At 38.2% G+C, this 20495-nt stretch overlaps 1 long non-coding RNA gene across 1 annotated transcript; it reads right to left on the minus strand.

Annotated features, from left to right (window-relative positions):
- Positions 1 to 214: 214 nt before the first annotated feature.
- LOC121922646 lies at positions 215 to 19691 on the minus strand. The gene is made up of 3 exons (XR_006102203.1): positions 19600 to 19691; positions 4957 to 5043; positions 215 to 672 (listed from the first exon to the last, which is right to left on the minus strand). It is a non-coding gene; the product is annotated as an uncharacterized LOC121922646 (long non-coding RNA).
- Between the last annotated feature and the right edge of the window lie 804 nt (positions 19692 to 20495).

Raw genomic sequence — 20495 nt, forward strand, 5'->3', positions numbered from 1 at the left:
AACGCCTGAAATCTGTTCCTATTTTCCAACCCTGATTTTCCTGAGTCCTGAATGTTTGTGTGAGTGTATGCGCAACGCATGTGTTTTTCCCCTATTTCAATAAATTAGACATCTAGTTATTAATATCCGTCTCAGCTTTATTTATTGGGAGGCCCTGGTCTACTCCGTATACATATCGGGAGGACGATCTCAGTGGGCTCTTGTAGCCAGCCCCTCTTGCAATATTTGAACTAACAACAATAATAAAATTCCCCTAAAACGGACCCTTGGCTACAGATATATATTGTTCACATATTCTCTTTTATAATATATATTTTAAAAGTATTACCAAATGTTATATCAAAGGCCATGAGTGATGGTTTCCAGAGTATTTGCAGTGATACTGACATGCTGGTTTATTTTTGGACCTAGGCTAGTATGGTATAGTACATAGTGTTGGACTTGAGAATCTCAAGTTTAAATTCCTTTTCTGCCATTATACTCATTGGAGGGCCAGCAGTTTACCTGGTGGCTTCCTAGCCAGCAGGGCAGCAATGGGGAAGCCGGTTCAGCATCTTGGATAGCTTCTTTAAAGTTAGCCTAGAGCAGCTTCATTGCCCCTCTGACATAGATGCCACCAGCCACTAATGATGTCCAGTCACTTCATCATTATCTCTAGAGCTGTATGCCATCCTACAAAAAAGGACAAGACAATAGTATTACAGATAGATAATTAAACATGACAATTAATTTGTGGTTCAACCCACTACTTCTATATTAACCTATTGAAATGAAAGGAAGGTGCTCAGGAACAACCAGGAGGGCTTGGTTGGTCCCCTCACTGCTCTCTATTCATTGGCAGGCAACACCCATGTTATTTAAAAAGGCCTTCAACTTTTAACTTGCTGGGGAAGTACAACGGGTAGGTTTTAACATCCTTTTAACAATTTTATGTTTTTAAGTGAAATGTGTTTAATACTTTTTAAATATTTTTGTACTTCAGAAAAAGCTGTATTGTTTTAGCTGCATTGTTTTAATAGATGATTGTTTTAACAGAGCTGCTTTCAGTTTCATACAGGAGAAAATAAGATATAAAACAAACACTGGAGGAGATGTAGCTTGCACTAATAGGAATAATTTCTACTAAGATTTCTATTACTATTGCTTGTGTGAAATCAAGAAAATTTAGACTTTTATTTTTCCATAAACTACATAATATGACAGCAAAATTCTTATTTAATTTTCTTCTTAAGGAATATATTGCCACTTCCCTCAGTAGTAAGAGATTTGTGTGTCCTTGGATAAGCCCACTCCACCAAATGAATACACACATGCACACAGATCTGGATGAAAAAAAGACCACAACTATTTATTGATTACAGCTTCAGTTAGTTGGCACATGCATAGGATTGGATCCAGGCATTGGCCAGTTCACTTGCTGCCCAATAAGACCATTCTCCAGGCTTTGCCAGTGAAGGGAAGTCATGCAATGGGAACTTGACCAAATGGGAGTTCTCCCAGGCAAAAAAAACCCTGTGTCTCTACTTGGGGTGGTGGTATAGAAAATGCATAAGTCTGGACTAGCCATTTCCACCACACTCCCCCATCCCAGTTCCCATGAGTTATCCCTTTTCATACTTTTTCCAGGGCAGTAAAATCTTCCTGGATTCCAAGCCCATGCCTCACCCCACATAGCTGTGACAAAAGCATGCAGAACATGAATGATAATGGTTAAGCCATCTAGGAGTGGAGATGGAATCTCCCTTTAGCTGCTTTGTCCATGGGCATAAGGCAACCCACAACTTTGTAACTGGCAACAGTGAGCCACATATATGGCAGAGAATCACAAAAATGTTGAAAAGGACATGTGGCAACAGGATCAACTGTGCAATTGTTTATATATTTTGGAAGGAGGTCCTTCAGGAATGTAGTAAAATCCTAAACTAATCTATTGATTCTACAAGAAAATTAACACTGCTGTTTATATTTGATGGTCAAAGAAAGAAAGAAAGAAATGCTGACATTTACAATAGTGTCAAATGTGTAAGTCATAATAATAATAGTAATAAAAATTAAGAAGAATCATGTGAATGTATCATAACTTTATGATATAATTGCTTATGGACTTTATGGTATAATCTTATGGACAATGAGCTAAAAGGTTACTTAACCAAGTGAAAACTTTAAGAGCACAAAATCAATATGTGGATCATTTCATTGTGCAATGACATCATTTCATAATTTAAGGGCTGAAATAGGCAGCCAAGCCACCCCTTCCAAAGGTGGATTGGGGTCGTGACAATTGCATGCCGCAGCCCCATTCTGCCCTGAAATCACCCGAAAAAGGAGCAGCAAAGAGCCCCTCTTTTTTCAAGTGACAAAAAGCCAGCTTCACAGCTGTGTCATACTCGAAAGCCAGCTTCATGATGCTCCAGCAGCATGTGGTGTATAAACACCATGCCGCGTCATGAAGCTGGCCCCATGTAAACAACCGGTCAGCTTCTGGTTGGTTTCTGGGTGGCTTGGGAGTGTGCAGCATGTAAACACGGTGCACTGAAGCCACCCAAAAGGCGGACCAAAAGGGCTGTCTGTTTCGGCCCTCAGTTAACATTGCTGCTGCTAGGAAAGACAGTAATTCACATTACTGGCATCAAATGGCTCACTCTGGAGTGATGTCTATTAATAATAAGCCACTTCATTTACATAACATAATGTAACTCTGACTCTCAATGGAACATTTCAATAAAAGTAATATTAATATTCTTAACTTTATGTTTTAATCCCATTGAAATATGAATAATTGACTTGTTGACTTTTTGTTGTGTTAAATAAAATGTAATTGTTAATAAATAATTTTTTAAAAAAATAAGATATCAAGCAAACAAATTTTTGTAGGCAAAAACTTTGTCAGTTAAAAAAAATCACAATATTCCTATTCAACATATTAACTTCTAACAATAAAAAGACATTAAAATATATACAGACAGGTGGGCTAGGAAAAATATTTAGATGATTATCAAATGATTTAATTTTTCATTCTCTGAGTAGTGAATATTACCCAAATTCAGCCAAGTTATTTTCACACATTGGGGGAACCCTCTTGAACCATGAAAAGAAAAACAAATTATAAAATCTTTCTATTTCCTTTCCTTTAATGACACCAAACATTTGCTGCCTGAGGGGGCTGCCTCAGCCTGCCTAATTGTAGGACTGGATCTATATTCCAACCAGAATATATAGGCCTTGGTCCTGTGCATGCTGCTAGCACTCCAAACCTATGTGCTGTGGCTTCTTCAGGGTTCTAGCCTTGCCTCTGGACAAGCTTCCAATAGCTTGGGAATAATGTGTTCAAATTAATTCATTACACTAAAATCATTAAAGTTACCATTAACAAAGACTTTGGAAATCATCATTTTTATAATTAAATGCTAACTGTCTTTAGAGATTAGGTAACACTTTGCATTTCATTTCATTTTAATTCATTGCTATTGTAGAATTATGATTTTTAGAGGTTTGGTAGCCTTGCAGAGTACTTACAGAAATTTTTAGTCATTTCAATCTAGGTTTTAAATTTTAAAAATGTTATTAATGCACTGTGAGTGATTAAAGCAACAAACTTATTTTATCATTTCACCTAAATGTTCAGTGTAAAGGCAGAAAGATTGCTCACTGGGTACAGTATTTGGAACTATAGCTGAATTTGAAGTTCATGCTACTCCTCCTCTTCCATTTTCAAATCTGGTTTCTTGTTGAAATTAATACGTATCTTGAAAGAAATGCAATTCTAAGGTCCATTCTGCAACTTATGTGAACTGTACATAGGGAAAGAGAGGAGTGCTGGAATTAAGGTCAGTCCACATGACGGGGTTTTTTTTAAATACTTATTGCAGCTGCTTGTATGGTCAAGCAGTTCTCTGATGGCTTCACCATATCTCATAGAAGGAAGAACTGAGTAAATGTTATTTCTCTCAATTCATTGTGTACTGAATAGAAACCCGGACACATGGTGAAACCATCGGATGTCTACTTCATTATGCAGCCATCTGCAATTAGGATTGACTTGGTTTATATCTCAGCACCTTGTGTCATGTGAATTGACCCTTGAAGCTGGGTCAGCCAGTGAGCTTCTCCACCATACACATGAAAAGATTTCTCTGTTTCTTTTGATACTCTGCAGAAATCACCAGCATGGAAAAGAGAGCATCATTTTTCAGGGCTGTAATTGTTTTTACTACCTTCCTGAAGATCAGAGATATCCATGGTTATATACTTGTCTAAAATGATGAAAACATAGGAGGATAACACATTTGTAAGTATAATCACATCTGAAATGGGTGCACTGATTGGAAAAGTCTAACTTTACTGAGAAATGTGGGAGTTGTTTTTCAACCTTCTTTTTCAAGAGGTGTACAGTCTGAGCTGAGGAAACTCACTTTTCCCCTCTAAATTCCCAGAATCCCACAGCCAGCATAGTAACACTGGTTGTGGAATACTGTGAGTTGTCATTCAAAAATAAAGTTTCTAAGTGGTGTACAAAATAAATACTTACACTGATTCTAACTAAAAATTAATGCCTGTATGAAGATTAAGAGTTTAGACTTAATCTTCAATGGCCTGATAGTGATTAAAAGCTTTATATTTAAATATTTAAAGTGTCATAGCATTGATTTTTAAATAGAAAAATGTGTACTGCTTAACATCATTGACTGATTTTCTCACAGCCCCTAAGCCTTGCAGTCTTTCATAAAGTCCCTACCTCAAGCATCTTCTTAAAACTAAAGTAGGAGTAGCATGTTTTTAATCATCGAGGATATTTCCACCCACACAGTAAATTCCTTGGTGATATTCTTCAGTGATCTCTCCAGCATAACAAAAAGGTAACTAGAATATGAGCTAGAATAGAACTCAGTCCCTGCTCATCACTGCCCAGTCAGGGGGTCAGGGCAGAGGAAACAGTGGGTCACAGGAGATGCTGACCAGGACTACAGGGGCTGCTGCTGCTGACCCGATCCTCACTTATAGGAACTGCCATTTCTGCCCAGCTGGGAGCCAGAGGAAGCTGATCTGAAAAGAAACTGAAAAAAAAGATGATTAAGGTCACTATGGACAGTAGCTAAAATAAGGAGATATAAAACTGTTCCTGACCAAAGGATGTGAGATGAGGCTATTATTATTATTATTATTATTATTATTATTATTATTATTATTACACTTTATTTATATAGTGCTGTAAATTTACAGCAAACAATTATATCAGGGCCCAGGAGCAGGTGGACATAGGGGGGAAAATACTTTTGCTGAAAAGACAAACTAAATGTCTCAAGCAGCTATTGGGCAAGAGCAGCAATGGAGGGAGAAATTGGTGCAGGATCTCTCAGAGACAACAGTAGTGGCACTATAGCTAACATCTGTTAGCACTGTATACAGGGAGGCATGGCACCCCTGCCCCTTTGAAGATTTTTACCATGGAAACCCTATGATGAGACAATCCATAAGGAAACAAGATAAAATGTTAAGAAACACACAGAGAACTTTAAGGCCAGAATAGACAACATCTAGGAATGACAAGGGAGTTAACAACACAACTGAGCTCAAGCTGAAAGGCAGATCAGCTGTTGACACACCTAGAAGTTAAAAGAAAGTCCAAAGTGGAACAACCCATATTGTAAGAAAGTGGAACATGAGAGGCACGAATCAAGAGAGCCTAGCCATAGTAAAACAAGGAATGGAATACCATAAACATTGCAAGATTAGGTGTGAGTGAGTTAAAGTGTTCAGGAATGGGATATTTTCAGTCAGATAATTACACATTGTTTTACTCAGCAAATGAAAATCTAAGAAGAAATGGAGTGGCATTTATAGTGAGGAGAATTATAGCAAAAACAGTCAAAGGACATAATGCAAAGTCTGATCAAATCATATCAGTAATCCAAGTTTATACTCCAACCACAGAGGCAAATAAGAGGAAATTGAGAGATTCTATGCCAGGAAGAAACTGAACACATACCAAAACAGCATTTCTTGGTAATAACAGGCAATTAGAAGACAAGAATCAGAAATGGAGCAGAATCAAAGATCACGGGAAAATTTAGCCTGGGTTCAAGAAAGGAAGCAGGAAACAGACTGACTGAATTCTGTGAGACCAATAATTTGTTCATTATAAACACATTCTTCAAGCAACTTAAGAAGCAACTGCATACATGGACATCATCTGATAAACTACATAGAAATCAAATAGACTACATAACTGGAAACAGAAGATGGAGAAGCTCCATTCTCTCTCTAAAATAAGGCCATGAACTACTAATAGCAAAAGTCAGAGTAAAGCTAAGCAAGAAGATAAACCAACCAGCATGCTGAAATAAAACTTGAAAAACAGCACCAAATAATTTAAAGACAATATGAAAAACAGATTTGCACTATTAAGCATAATTAACGATAAGCCAGAAGAACTCTGGGTGAGCCAGCTTTGGATAGTAGTTTGGGCACTGGGCTATAAATCTGGAGAGCAGGGTGTGAATCTCCGTTCAGCCATGAAAACCCACTGGGTGAGCTTGAGCAAGTCGCAGTCCCTCAGCCTCAGAGGATGGCAATGACAAACCCCCTATGAAGAGACTTGTCAAGAAACCCCTGTTATAGGTCACCATAAGTCAGAAATGACTTGAAGGCAAACACACACATACAGAGATGAACTCTGGACTGAAACCATGGAAATTGTTAGAGAAGAAATTAGAAAGACACAATTTTTAGCCAAAAGGAAAGATAAGCCTCAGTGAATGACAGATGAAACTCTATCAGCAGGCAAGGACAGAAAGGAAGCAAAAATAATTATTAAAAAATGAACCCTGAATGAAAATGTACGACTGGTGTGCAGGGATAAGGAGAATTACCATAATAAGAAATGTATTGAAAGAGAGGCTAACAACAAAAAAGGAAGAACAAGAGACCTCTTCAACAAGATCCAAGATATCAAAAGAAAATTTAAATTAAGAGTGAAGATGCTCTACAGTCAGCTGGCAAACATATTACATGCCCAATAAGAAATAAAAAGATGATGGAAACAATATACAGAAGAACTACATAAAAGAGAGGAAATGATGATAAACTCATTTAAAAAAGAACTGTATTAAGATGATCCTCCAATTTTAAAAACAAAGTAGAGCTGCACTTAGAACACTTGGGAGAAATAAATCAGCAGGAACCGATGGCATACCATTAGAGTTGCTCCAACGTACAAAGACAGAATCTACTCAAGTTCTAACTAAAATCTGCCAACAACTTTGGAAAAGAAAACAATGGCTCACAGAATGGAGATTGTCAGTATATATTCCAGTCCCCAAGAAAGGGGACACCAGAAATGGCAATGATCACAGCACGGTTGCATTAATTTCCCATGTAAGCAAAGTGATGCTCAAAATACTATAACACGATGGGTCGAAGTCAATTTGAAGGTACTTAACAACAACAAAAACTATAATATGAAAGACTGCATGTGTATCCCACTTTTCCACAATCATCTGGAGTACTGGAAAAAGGGTCACAAGTACCTATGAAGTGCAATAGGGCACTGTTAAATAACCTTGGTGTGTGTGAGATATGCCTACTTGCATACCAAGGGAAGTGTGATGACTTTGTTAAGAGCCAATGTGGTGTAATAAATAGAGGGTTAGATTCAAGGTTGAAATGAGGTTGATGATGCTCAGGTTGAAATCTCTAATTTCATTATCTCTCAGCCTAACCTACTTCACAAGGTTGTTATGAAGTTGAGACTCATGTACATTGGGCTTGAAAGGAAGAATACACTCCTTCAGATAACCTGGCTACAAACCATGTGGGATCCAAACCAAGTTAGGTCTCATATATTTCATTGTATTTTAATGCCAAGTAAATATGTATAGGATTAAAGCTTTAGACACTGAGCAGAAATAATCTGTAGCAATCATTCAAGAAGTGACTGTGCTTTTCCTCCTCACACTGGCAGTTTCAGTGCAATCGACAGAGATGTATTTCTGAATTTGACAGATATCGCTTTTTTGGTACATAAACCATTGCTTTGCTTTACAGATTATAAACTGGCCTCAAGAAAGCTGTAAATCTTGACTCAAGCAAGGGACAAGCTTACACTCCTCCTCATGCAAATAATATACTCGCTCCTTCTTAAAATGTGGGACTGACTTTGAATTGACCCTGCACTTTATACCTCCATGGATCCATGAAGAGATATTTATAATACTTTTGGACATCCATATTACACCAGTGGGAGTTTTCTTCATCAGCAGATGAATAGCAGGATCATGGCTAGACTAAAGTACAGCAGATATATGCAAGACGCAGATGGAATCTGATTTATCTCACTCTCTCTTTCATACTGTAGCTTTCTTGGCATCTTCTCTTGGGTAACCTGCATGGCATTATTTCCTATAACAATAAAATATTTTTAAAATGGTGTGGGGGAGACTGCACACATAATAAAGTATCCCGTGAATAAAAGAAGTTTAAATCACAAATGTTATTTCCTTGCTCATATAAACACAATATATTTTCTTGGAAGCTTTCAGGAATGTCTGTCGTGCTCAATGCCCATAGGAAGGCAAGTAACAAGATTATTATTCAATATTATGATCACTGTAGAAAACTCACATACTTGTGAGGCACTCCACAGAAGTAGAAGTTGGGGAAGTGAAATCACAGATTTGTCTTGAAGCAATGGCAAATGCAAAGAAATGAAGATTCTATGTAAAAATAGGAAGATACCTTGCCACAGAAAAAAAGAAAGAAAGAAAGAAAGAAAGACTACTGCACAGATAGGCTGTTGGAAAGACAAGATTTAGCTAAATATATAAACACTAATACTTTAAGACACTGTTTTAAAAGACCCTTCTTATGTCTTTAAAAGACAGCCTCTTTAAATGACTACTGTATGCATCTAAAAGACCACCTACATCTTTATGTCTATCCACTTACATATTGCATATGGATTCATTCTCCTAGTTGTTTACTCACCCATCAGTCTGAAACCTTATATGGCAGCAGATCCTCAGTTTGGGAAGCCACTGACAATTTTAAGTGAGCACAGTATGGCAAAGTGGGAGCTAGTAGGAGAAGAAGAAGACTGCATTATAGAGGAATTGACTCAATAAAAGAAACCATGGCCCTGAACTTGGAAAACCTACCATATATACTCGTGTACAAGTCGACCTCATGTATAAGTCGAGGGAAGGTTTCAGGGTCAAAATCCAGGATTTTGAAATGACCTGTGTATAAGTCAAGAGTAAAATTTAGGGGGCTATAAAGAAGGATGGAAAGGGGGAAGTACCACTTCTGTCCCTCCTTCTCTGGACTTCTTCTAACCAATTCCCAGGTGGTGAAGGAGAGGTTTAACATCGGTTTGAGGGAGGAACCAAGTGGATTTAAATGGAGAGCTGTTTCCATAGGAAGGAAGATCTTACAAAATGGACTGGAGACAGAAGTAAGTGGTTTTAAATGGAGATTTTTTCCCCCCATAGGAAGCAAGTTCTTGCAAAAGGGATCAGAGAGAGAAACAAGTGGATTGAAATGGAGAAGGTTTTTTTAAAATAGGAAGCCAGAGCTTACAAAAAGGAAGAGAGAGAGAAGCAAATGGACTTAAATGGAGAGGTTTTTCCATGAAAAGCCAGGGATTGCAAAACAAAGCAGAGAAAGAAGCAAGTGGATTTAAATGGAGAAGGTTTTCCTTAGGAAGCCAGGGCTTGCAAAAGGGACCAGAGAGAGAAGCAAGTGGGTTTAAATGGGGAGTTTTTCTGATAGGAAGCAAAGGCTTGCAAAACGGACTGGAGGGAGAAGGAACTGGTCTTCAATGGAGATTGGGGCATCAGATTTGTTTGCTTTAGGACCCTTCTAAGAACTACTGATGCACTGACCCTTATATAAGTCTACCCAAAATTTTAGGGTCAATTTGGGGGCATAAATTTCTGGGCATATAGTCGAGTATATACAGTAAGCAGAGTTGTTGACAATTGGGACTTTTGGAGGGTTCTCATTCATAGGGTCACCACAAATTGATGTTGACTTAATAGCACATAACAGTGACCAAGGACACCAGAGATATTCACTGTTGGCCTCTCTGTACTGTTGTTTGCGGATGTTTGTCACTGTTACCATAGGCCAAGGGACCATTAGAACCAGTTGATTAGCAGTTGCCTAACAATACCAGGTATTATCACCAGACATTACTAGGCAACTGCTAAATATCTCAGCACAGTCAACTGGTTCTAATGGTCCCTTGCCTATGGTAACAGTGGCAAACATCCACATACAACAATACAGAGAGTTCCATCCTTCTGAGGTCACTCAAATGAATATCCAGATTGTTGGGGGCAATTAGCTTACAGTTGTAAACCACTTAGACAGTGCTAGTTCAATATGAAGCGGTATATAAATGAAGCTGTTTGTTTGTTTGTTTTCTATGCCTCCCACTGTCCCTTGCAAAGTCATCCTGGCCAGGGAGTATTTACTGGGGAAAGAATTATATACTCACATCTGCCCCTCTGGCTCGTGTGTGTGTGTGTGTGCGCGCACGTGCGCCAACTGTTCTAGCAGCGGAGTCTTGGAATTAGCTATCGAATAACTGAGTTCTCATAACTCTGTCAATTCCAGCTAATGGCCAGAATCCTGTGTGGGAGGTAGGTATGCATAAATACCATAGTTACAGTGCTGTGCAGTGAATCCCAGCCAATCCTCCCGCCATCTCCACTTACTGGGAAGCCGCCATTGTAATAAATGGGGGGTCTGTCACTTGGGAAACATATGACTTCCTGCTCCTTTCACGAGTGATTTCTGGGTGCATCAACCAGAAGCAGGATTCTTTTGTAATTTCTCCTCATGATGGAGATCACTCACATGGGGGTTGGGGACCATCAGCCAACTGCTTCCCAGTCAACAGGGAAACAGACTGCTATCAATTGCAATGGCTCCTGACACTTACCAGAGAACTTTCATGGGTCCCTATGTAGCCCCTAATTTTGGGGCTACATAGGGATCCTGAATATCTAACAGTCATGAGTGTGTAAGTTTAGATTATGAATGCATAACTGCCATAAATAATTATGGTCAACATATCTAAACTCCAAAGGTAATTACTCTTATTGCTGATTTTTTTTTCAAATAGTAAAAAGTTCAGTTTGTAAGAGGTGGTTGCAAATTTGTCTATCAAAAGTTTGGGTTTATAAACTGAAGATCCTGATGATTTCTTGACTACAAGAATCCTGCCAAATGCAGCAGTTAACTTATGCAGAGATACTGATTCTAATTAAGTAATAGCAGAGGTTGCCTTTGAATTTATGAGGCCATAATCCGCTCCCTTGTGCTCAATAAATACCATTGCTACAGTCAGTGGTGTTAATTTCACACTACAGTGGGAGCTCGGAGTTGTTGCCAAATATAATAATAAGTCACAGGCAATTTGGATTATTACTGTAGAGTACAGTGCATCGAGAATTGTGGTAGCTTATAATCACTTCTTAAACTCATTAACTGAGCTTTTGAATAGTATAACTTTCCTGTCTGTGATAAAGTATAGTTATGTGTTGGCCTGGGAATGAACTGCAGAGACAGAATACTGTCTTCATGTTTAGAAAGAGTACAGAAAAACTTTTCTGTTTTGTTTGAGGGAGAATAAGCTCAGTATAGCCTAAAACGGGTTTTGAACCACTTTTCATTATCAATGTTTCCTCCTTACACTTGTGTACACAGTTCAGGACCAGTGTGGTGCAGTGATTGAGTGTTGGATTGGGATTTTGGCAATCAAGCCACCAATCAGCCTTGATCCTCACTTAATATCTGTGGGTCAGCTTAACCTACTTCGGAGGGTAGTTGTGCAGATAAAGTGTGTAGGTGGGAGTGAGGGAACCATGCATACTTCACTGAGCTCATTGGATGAAATATTATATAAATGTAACTATTGCAATACATAATTATACACAGACTAAATATCTGCTTTGGAAAAAAAACCTGGTATGGATGAGGCTGTGTATGTGAGGGGCTAAGCATTTGAGCTCATTTTACTGAATACCATATGCCCTACATACAGATCAGGACTTTCCCTCCAGGAATCTCAGAAATATTGTGTGTGTGTGTGTGTGCTTGTGCACGTGTTGTTTAAGCAGATACAAGTTTACACTTCTTTCACACTGATGATACTATAGGCACCCAGGCCAGGAAGTGGATCTGGAGAAGTTGTTCTTCAGCCTTGGGCCAGAAAGCTGGAGTTAGAGGATGGAATGCATCAGATAAGAGGAAGTTCTGGGAAAGTATTGGTAAGTATTGCATCAGGCAAGGGCAAACAGCCAGTCTCCTAGTGTCTATAGCTAGCCTGGACAATCTAGATTAGTGGATCTCACATTTTGATTCTCCATGTGTTTTTAATATTAGCGCCAGAAATTTCACCCATCCTGGCCGGTAATCAGGGATTCTGGGAGCAGAAATCCAAAATTCTTGAAGGACCATAGTTTGAGACCATAGTTTGAGAACCACCAATCTAAAGGCCTTGCATGCCTGCTGACAGTCAGAGAAACCAATGTTACAAATCCCTATTCTCTTCCAGGTTTATACATATTAATCACACAAAATCCTGGACCAAATTCCTCTACTTCCAAGAACCCCTAACCATGCTGACTAATTAGGATTTTAGGAGCTATAATAAAAAGGATTAACATTTTCTAGCTACATCCTGGTTAACTAAACACTTTAATTGCCAGATGTGGAGCATAAAGTTGTCAGGCCAGTCACCAACAGTACCCTGGAGAACACTATAGCATACCTATTATGAAGAAAGTTGAAAAATTGTCTCTCCTTAGATATACTGAAGAAACAACTGTTGAGGTCTCAGTAAATGTTACTTTTAAAATTCTAATTTGTAAGCCAATATAATAAGCTTTCAACAGTTTAAAATACTTGTGGATATTCATTTCAGTTCTCTCTATATTTAGGATAAATTGTCCTGCCATAGTTGGTTTGTATTACCTGTAGAAAGTTCCAGGGGTTTAGTTATGGGCAGAGCAAAATGAGGGTATTTACCCCTCAAATATAAATTCTGCACCCAACAATGAAATTTTCCTTCAGTCCCCAAATTCCTAGCTTTGGAGAGAGTGGGACCTTCCAACTTGTTCACATCTATAACTCTTATACTTGCTGTGTTTACAATCATTTGATGGATTTGCCTGCCACTTTTCTTTTGATGCCTAGAGTATGTTTCTAAATGCTCAGCTGATGTTTTAAGTTACTGCAATGATACATACATGGATAGTACTCAACTAGGAAAGCCCTATGTGTTGGTTAGACTTCAATGTCTGGATTCCTCAGCCAGACTGACCAATGGCCAGGGTTTCTGAGAACTACACTCCAACAACATCCATAGTGTCCTTGGCTGAGAACCACATTGCCATGAAATGATTCACTGACTGCTTTCCTAGCATACTAATCCTTCCTTCAGTAGGGGAATAGGAAGGATGACTTCCAACTTCAATATTTCACTGAATTATGAAGCTAGGGTACAGTTTTGTCCTACTGCTAAAGTTCAAAATAACAGATTGATATTCAGTTTTATGAAAACGGAGCCTAACACCTTTTGTGCATTATCCACAAATATGTTTGAATTTTGGTCTCTGCATGAATTTTGAGAATAAGATAGAGCCAGCTTTAGAGAACAATATGTCTGAATTCTATATACATTATAGTGGCCTTGCCTTGCCCATGATTTGTGCTACTGAATGTGATAAATTATAAAATGAAGTTCCAAAAAAGAAATGATTGATGGAATATTGATGTTAACTGGTTAAACAGATACCCTACAGTGCAGTTTGATACATCTCAGAAATATGTTCTGCTGAAATCAGTGGACTTACTTTTATTATACACTTATTTTATATAAGTGTATATAAAGGATCACAGCTTTATATGCAAGAATACTGTCGTTTCTTAACTGACGAGCAAGTGAAACTCACAGCGTTCATGTGTGTCAACTGTTGATCACACTGGCTTTATTTAAATAATATATTTGTAATGCTTTATGTTTAAATTTTTATTCTCCCTACAAAAGCAGACATGAAAACATGTTCCGTGAAGCTATCAAAATAATGTTTCCACAGCTAGCAGTGTCGTTTATGACTAGATCTCTTTGTCATGGACTCAAATGACTCTCCCTCCCCACAAGATTCATGTCTTTTATCTACTAGATGTAATACAGTGTTAAAATTTGTATTATAATATTTTTTTAAAAATTGAAGTTAGGATAAAACAGATTTCAGAGACTGTTTCACATTCACTACAGGGAACCCCTCTGAAGCATTAGGTATCAAAGCGTATATTCCTAATGAAAAAATAATCAGAAGCAAGGGTTTTTGTGTTGAGATGTGTGGATATGTTCTTTGTATATCCTGGTAGGAAACACCACCTGTTGGTTGGAGTCTGTATAGAGAGAATGATCTGATGGAACCTAAATCTATCTGAGTAAGTCAGTCAAAGCTGCAAATATGACTTTGTGTAATTGTGTTACTTTTTATATCACAACATTTTTGAGGGTATAATACCAAACATAAGTCGATTCATAGAGTTGGAAGACACACCAGGAGTCATCCAGTCCAACCCGCTGCCATGCTGGAAGACACAATCAAAGCACACCCAACAGATGACCATCCAGCATCTGTTTAAAAGCCTCAACATAAGGAGCCTCCACTGCTCTCTGAGGCAACATATTTAAAGTGATATTTTAAATATTATCTGCTTTCCTAGGGCAAAGGAGAGTAATTTGCTCATAGCAAGGGGCCACACTGGAATATGTTGCCTTTACTCACATTCACTTCATGGGCAGATTCTGGAAGCCCAAGGCTGCATCTACACTGCAGAATTAATGCTGTTTGACATGACTTTAACTGCCATGGCTCAGTGCTATGGAATTCTGGAATTTTTAGTTTTTAGATAACTGCAGGCCACCAGTTATCACTGGTTACACGATTGGCTTGGACAATACTGCTGATTTCAGTTTTCTTTGGACGAGACAGCCCTAGAGTTTCATGATATCTTTGTAATATTTATTTTATTTCCAAAAAGACAAAGACAGTTTGCATTATATTACCAAAGAGAAACTGTACAGTCTATTTCCAAGGCTGTGCTGCAGTTTCTAACCAACTAGATACTTTCACCACTTTTTCACTCTCTCTGTCATTTTCTTAACTACAGAGGTATCACCTTTTTGAGCATGGTACACAGCAGTGGTATCACCAGACTTAGTAATACCCAGTGCAAGGGGAACTGCTGAAGGTGTGTGTGGTGGTAGCCTTACCTGCCACTTTCACCGCCATATCAGCTCCCTCCCCATGGACAGAGCCAGGCCAGCAATGACACCATGAAGGGCATGCTCACCCCTCTGTCATAGTGGGTGGAGGTGTCATCCCTCCTCTGAGATGTCACCTGGTGCAGTCTACATCCCTCACACCTGCACAATGACACAACTGGGACCCAGTGGTACACACAGATGTCTTCATGGAACACAGAGTAACAGCTAACTTTAAGAGGTATACAACTTTAAAGAATAGATTGCTGGCCTCTGATGAAAGGATATAGACCATTACAACACCTATGAGTTTCTGCCCCAACTGGTCAAAATGTCTTTTGCTTCTCTCACAAACATACAAGCAGAGAGGATTTCTGCGGTTGCCTCTTAAAGAGGCAGTACATTACAATGTTCTCTACATTCAGATGGGAATGTCATTTCAGAATTGCAGGAGAAATTCTCAGCTATCAAGATACCATTTACAATCATTAGCCCCCACTGATCACTCCCATACAAATTGTCCAGGTTTATTAATAAACCATCAGCCCAACAGAAGAATGATCAGCCAATAACAAGAGAAGTTTATCTAGTACATTTGAGCATATAGATATATTGGTTAATCCTTACAATGACCTTGTAAGATTGGCTTGGCCAAAAGCTATTATTCTCACATTACTGAGGACACTAACATTAAAATATTTGTGGGTTGTTGTAGCTTTTGCTTATGTCTACATTTTCAAATGGCAAAATAACATGGCAGGATTTACGTATTATTTGTTGGCATGTAGCAAATGACCTGAATCTGGGAATAGTGATCCTGATGATGGTAAGACGACAGCGCGAGTGCATCTTTACCATATCTGCATACAGACTGGCACTCTTAGGCTTTATTTCTTCTCACTCTGAAATCACTTTCTCTGTGCCATTTCATCATCTTAGCTAGACAGAGCAATAGAGCTGCAGATATAGAAATAATTTCTATGGCAATCTGCAACTAGGTTTAGCAATAATTTCTTCTGTACTATCATAAACTGGATTTCCTAAGTATCCCTAACAGTAAATTTCCTTTTTATTTTAATTACCAGTTCCCAGAATGATGACTGATATTCAGTAGTCATAGACTCAGAAGAAGCTAATTTTCACTCTGCAAGTATAAATAATGGATAACAGTAAAGCTGAACATGTTGACTTTTAGTAGTGAGTAAGTGTGTGGAGGGGAATTTGCAGCACTGTTTCAGGCAGCCAAATAGATTGGGTTTTTCTCCTGAATTTCAGGCTGTTGTTACCCAAAGAACATGTGAGGAGGGGGGCTCACCAACTGTCAGCATTATTTCAAATGTTAGAGAAATTAGCTTTGCAAGAGGTTTGGGCAACATTTTTACTGTTTTCTTTCTTTGCCTACCTCCTGTTGTTTGCACTAGTGTATACCAGTACTAACTGGGGAGGACTCTAGGTTTTGGGTGAATTCAGAAGGTTTTATATAGAAAAAATGCAGAGTGCAATCACACACACAAGACAGCAGTTCAAACAAACACAACATACAGAGCTAACTGAAATTGAAATATGGAAAGGGGATAGCAAAAAATTTAGGGAGTTGCAGTGGGGTTATAATTACAAGAAGGCCATGGGAAGTTGGAATAGCTCAGACTGAGAGGTCCAAAGGTGACACAGAACATGCTCATAATGTAGGTATGTATGACAGCTGTGTATGCAGAGGTTAGGTTTTGAAACCATATTTATACCTTAAAACTAGCCCTAAGCAGGCTATCTGGTCAGGCAACAAAAGCTGAATGTCTTGTCCCAGGAATTGACAATGGAATTCTGGACTGGTTGATGTCTTTAATTTTAGCAAGACAAAAAACATGATTGGATCAGGATATGCCTAAGGTGGATTGATAGGGAGGTTTTGCTGGGGACCCAACAGAAGGTAGGCAAAGAAAGATTGGCTTACTGCTTTAGGTGTGAAGACATCCTTTGTCTCAAGTTTCCAGAGGAAATGCAGATAACTTGGGATAAGGAAGAAGAACTTTAGATCTGATAGTTTTCTTTACCTGTATGCCCACATGCCTCAGGGAAACAATTCTTTGTCCTGGGAATCTGACCTAGTGTTCTTGAAAGGTCATCGATCACACAAAAACATGCTATCTCCAAATATGAGGTATAAAAATATGAGGACCCCAAAATGCAACACACGGTATGCAGAGGTGCTTAACACTGCATAAGGACTGCATTTTTTACTTGAAACCTAACTCTCTCAGACTCGAGTTTCATGAAATAATTAAATGCTGGAAATTGCCTTAAAACCTCACTGTCCTCTTGTTGGACAAGAGACTGTTCAGTCACTCCTCAAAGAAAGGCTATGACATAGATTTGTCTACAAATACAGAAACTATTTAAATTACTCACTGCCAAATAGTGGGCCTGAACAGACAGGCCAAAATAAAGCTGCTTTGGGTATGCTTTTTAAATGATGCATGCATCCTAATATGCTGGAAGCCACACCAAAGCCATACTCCAGTCCTAAGGACTGGAGCACAGCTTTGGCACAGCTTCTCGCCTCTTAAGATGTGTGCATCATTTAAACAGCATACCTCTAAAGTGCCCTGAAGCAGCTTTATTTTGGCAGACACATTATGGATTATGTTTAGCTCTGCCCATTGTTAATTGTTTTTAATTGTTTATTCATGTAATTTTTAATCTTAACTTGTTTAATTCTTTTTAAAGGGAGGATATTGTGTATATATTGTATGTTTTTAATATGCTGTATGCCGCTTTGATTGTTTTTACAAAAAGCAGGATAAAAATAAAAGTTTTTTTTTAGCCTTTTCTGTCAGAGAGCTCTGGTGCCACAACAAACTACAAATCCCAGGATTCTATAGCATTGAGCAATGGCAGTTAAAGGTTCATAGCCTTATTCCCATAATAGATTTAGCACTTTGGATAGCTCTTTTAAAGTTCAGATGAAAGTCTGGAACTGAATCACTATCCTACTGACATGGATCCCATCATCTGCTATTGGCTGCCTGAGTGCCTATCCTGAAGGTAACCCTTTTTACAGCACAGATACCTATTTGGGGCTTTCCCCCGTGCTCCTTTATTAGGATAAATTTGCTTTAACACTCTGTACTAGAGGAACCCATGTTGGTTCTATAGTATACAACAAAACAAATGTAATTTTTTAAAAAAGTAAAGTAAAAAAATCTGGTTGATTAGTGGACATTGGTTTTAGGTTCCTTTACATGGCCATGCCACTATATTTGATAGTCCTGATGAAAAATCTGTACTTTGGACAAGAGGCAACTGTTAGGACACAATATGGAAAAGCAGAATGGTTCCCAATTGGCAAGGGGATCAGGCAAAGCTGCATATTATAACCCTGCATATTATACCTTATTCAACTTGCATGCAAAAAATATCATATGAAAAGCAGGTTTAGACTTAGAAGGAGAATTAAAGATAGGAAGAAGGAACATCAACAAATCTAAGATATGTGGATGACACCACATTGTGTATTCGGAGCAATTACTAAGGAAGATCAAGGAACAAGGTGCAAACACAGGCTTGCTGCTGAACAATAATGACCACAGAGAATCTACACAAATTCAACCTAGATTATGAGGAAATAAAATTGATAAAAGAGTTCCTCTACCTAGAATCAAATTGATCAGAATAGAGACTGCAGTCAAGAAATAAGAAAACTAGGAATGGGAAGGGCAGCAATGAAAAGAACTAACAAGATCCTAAAGAGTAAAGATATACAACTGAGCACTGTATTTCCCATCACCATATATGGATGTAAGAGCTAGTGAAGAAAGCAGATAAGAAGAAAATCAAATCATACAAGCCATTGTATTCCCTATTACCATGTATGGCTGTGGGAGATGGACAGTTAAAAAAGATGATAGGAAGAAAATCAATTCATTTGAGATGTGGTACTGGGGAAGAGTGCTAAGAATACCATGAACAGCCAAAAAGACAAATAAATGGGTCCTTGAACAGATGAAGCCTGAACTCTACCTCGATGATCAAAGTGAAGCTGTCATACTTTGACTTCATCATGAGTAGGCAGGACTCATTAGAAAATTCAATAGTGCTAGGAAAGATAGGCAGCAAAAAGATAGGAAGACCACATGCCAGATGGCTAGACTCAATTAGTCTAGGCCTGAATTTTCAAAACCTAAAAAGAGCAGTGAAATACAAGGAATCTTGGAGATGTCTCATCCACAGGGTTGCCATGTGGTAACAATAACCCATTAGAAAATGGTTTCCACCAATGCAGGGCACATGTGAGAGCCAGAGCTTGGGAATATTACCTTTCTTTGTACGTCAGCTGTTGGACTCTTCCAGATATCATGGCCAGTAGCCATGTTGGTTGGATTGGTAGTCGTTCTGGAAGCTGTAATCTAAAATAGAAATAAAAATAAAAATGTACAAATGTTTCCAAGAGCTATGTAATGGTGAATATATACCTTGAAAATATCTATTAATGGCACATGCACCATCTGCCAACATTGGATATGATAACTCTCACTGTTTCTGTATGTTGTAAATGGCCTCTTAACCTCATTCAGATGTTTGAAGCATCTCACACACAAAGACAGAGCACCATTGCTAATGCAGAGTGACAACTGTACTTCTTTCCTTCCACTCTTCCCTTAGTGGCTCTTCTGGTGCTGGTGTTGAAGGCATAAACAATAAATTTTCCCAGAAAAATCCAAAATGAGATTTCATAATGACTGTAATTTTCAATGACTCAGAACAATCACAGTCACTTACCATCTTTACAGTGGTATTTAAAAATCTGTGAAATACCAGATCTAAAACATAACTAGGTTTTAGAAGCATAACAAACAAGATGAACTGTTTCACCCTCAAAGACATTGCTTTACATTAAAGAGACTCTCACGTAGCCCAATTATTTTTTCAGTTTACCTTTCCTCTTGTCAGGTCTGTGCACTTTTCTAGCTTGTAAAAATGTTCCTATCAAATCCACCATCATTATGTATTCTGTATAGGTGTACAAATTTTCTGCTTCATATTTTCCTCTATTCCCTTATCTATTTTATATGATTGCCTTGCCATTTTTTCATACATGATTTTATAGAATTTGATTCATTGAATAACCCAGAATATAAAAAACAAGCCATAAAATGCATCTTATTTCACATGTGAGAATGAACAATGGCAAAGATAACTTTGTTATTAAGAC

This window comes from Sceloporus undulatus, chromosome 2, assembly GCF_019175285.1.
Source record: "Sceloporus undulatus isolate JIND9_A2432 ecotype Alabama chromosome 2, SceUnd_v1.1, whole genome shotgun sequence".
In the NCBI taxonomy this organism is placed as follows: domain Eukaryota; kingdom Metazoa; phylum Chordata; class Lepidosauria; order Squamata; family Phrynosomatidae; genus Sceloporus; species Sceloporus undulatus.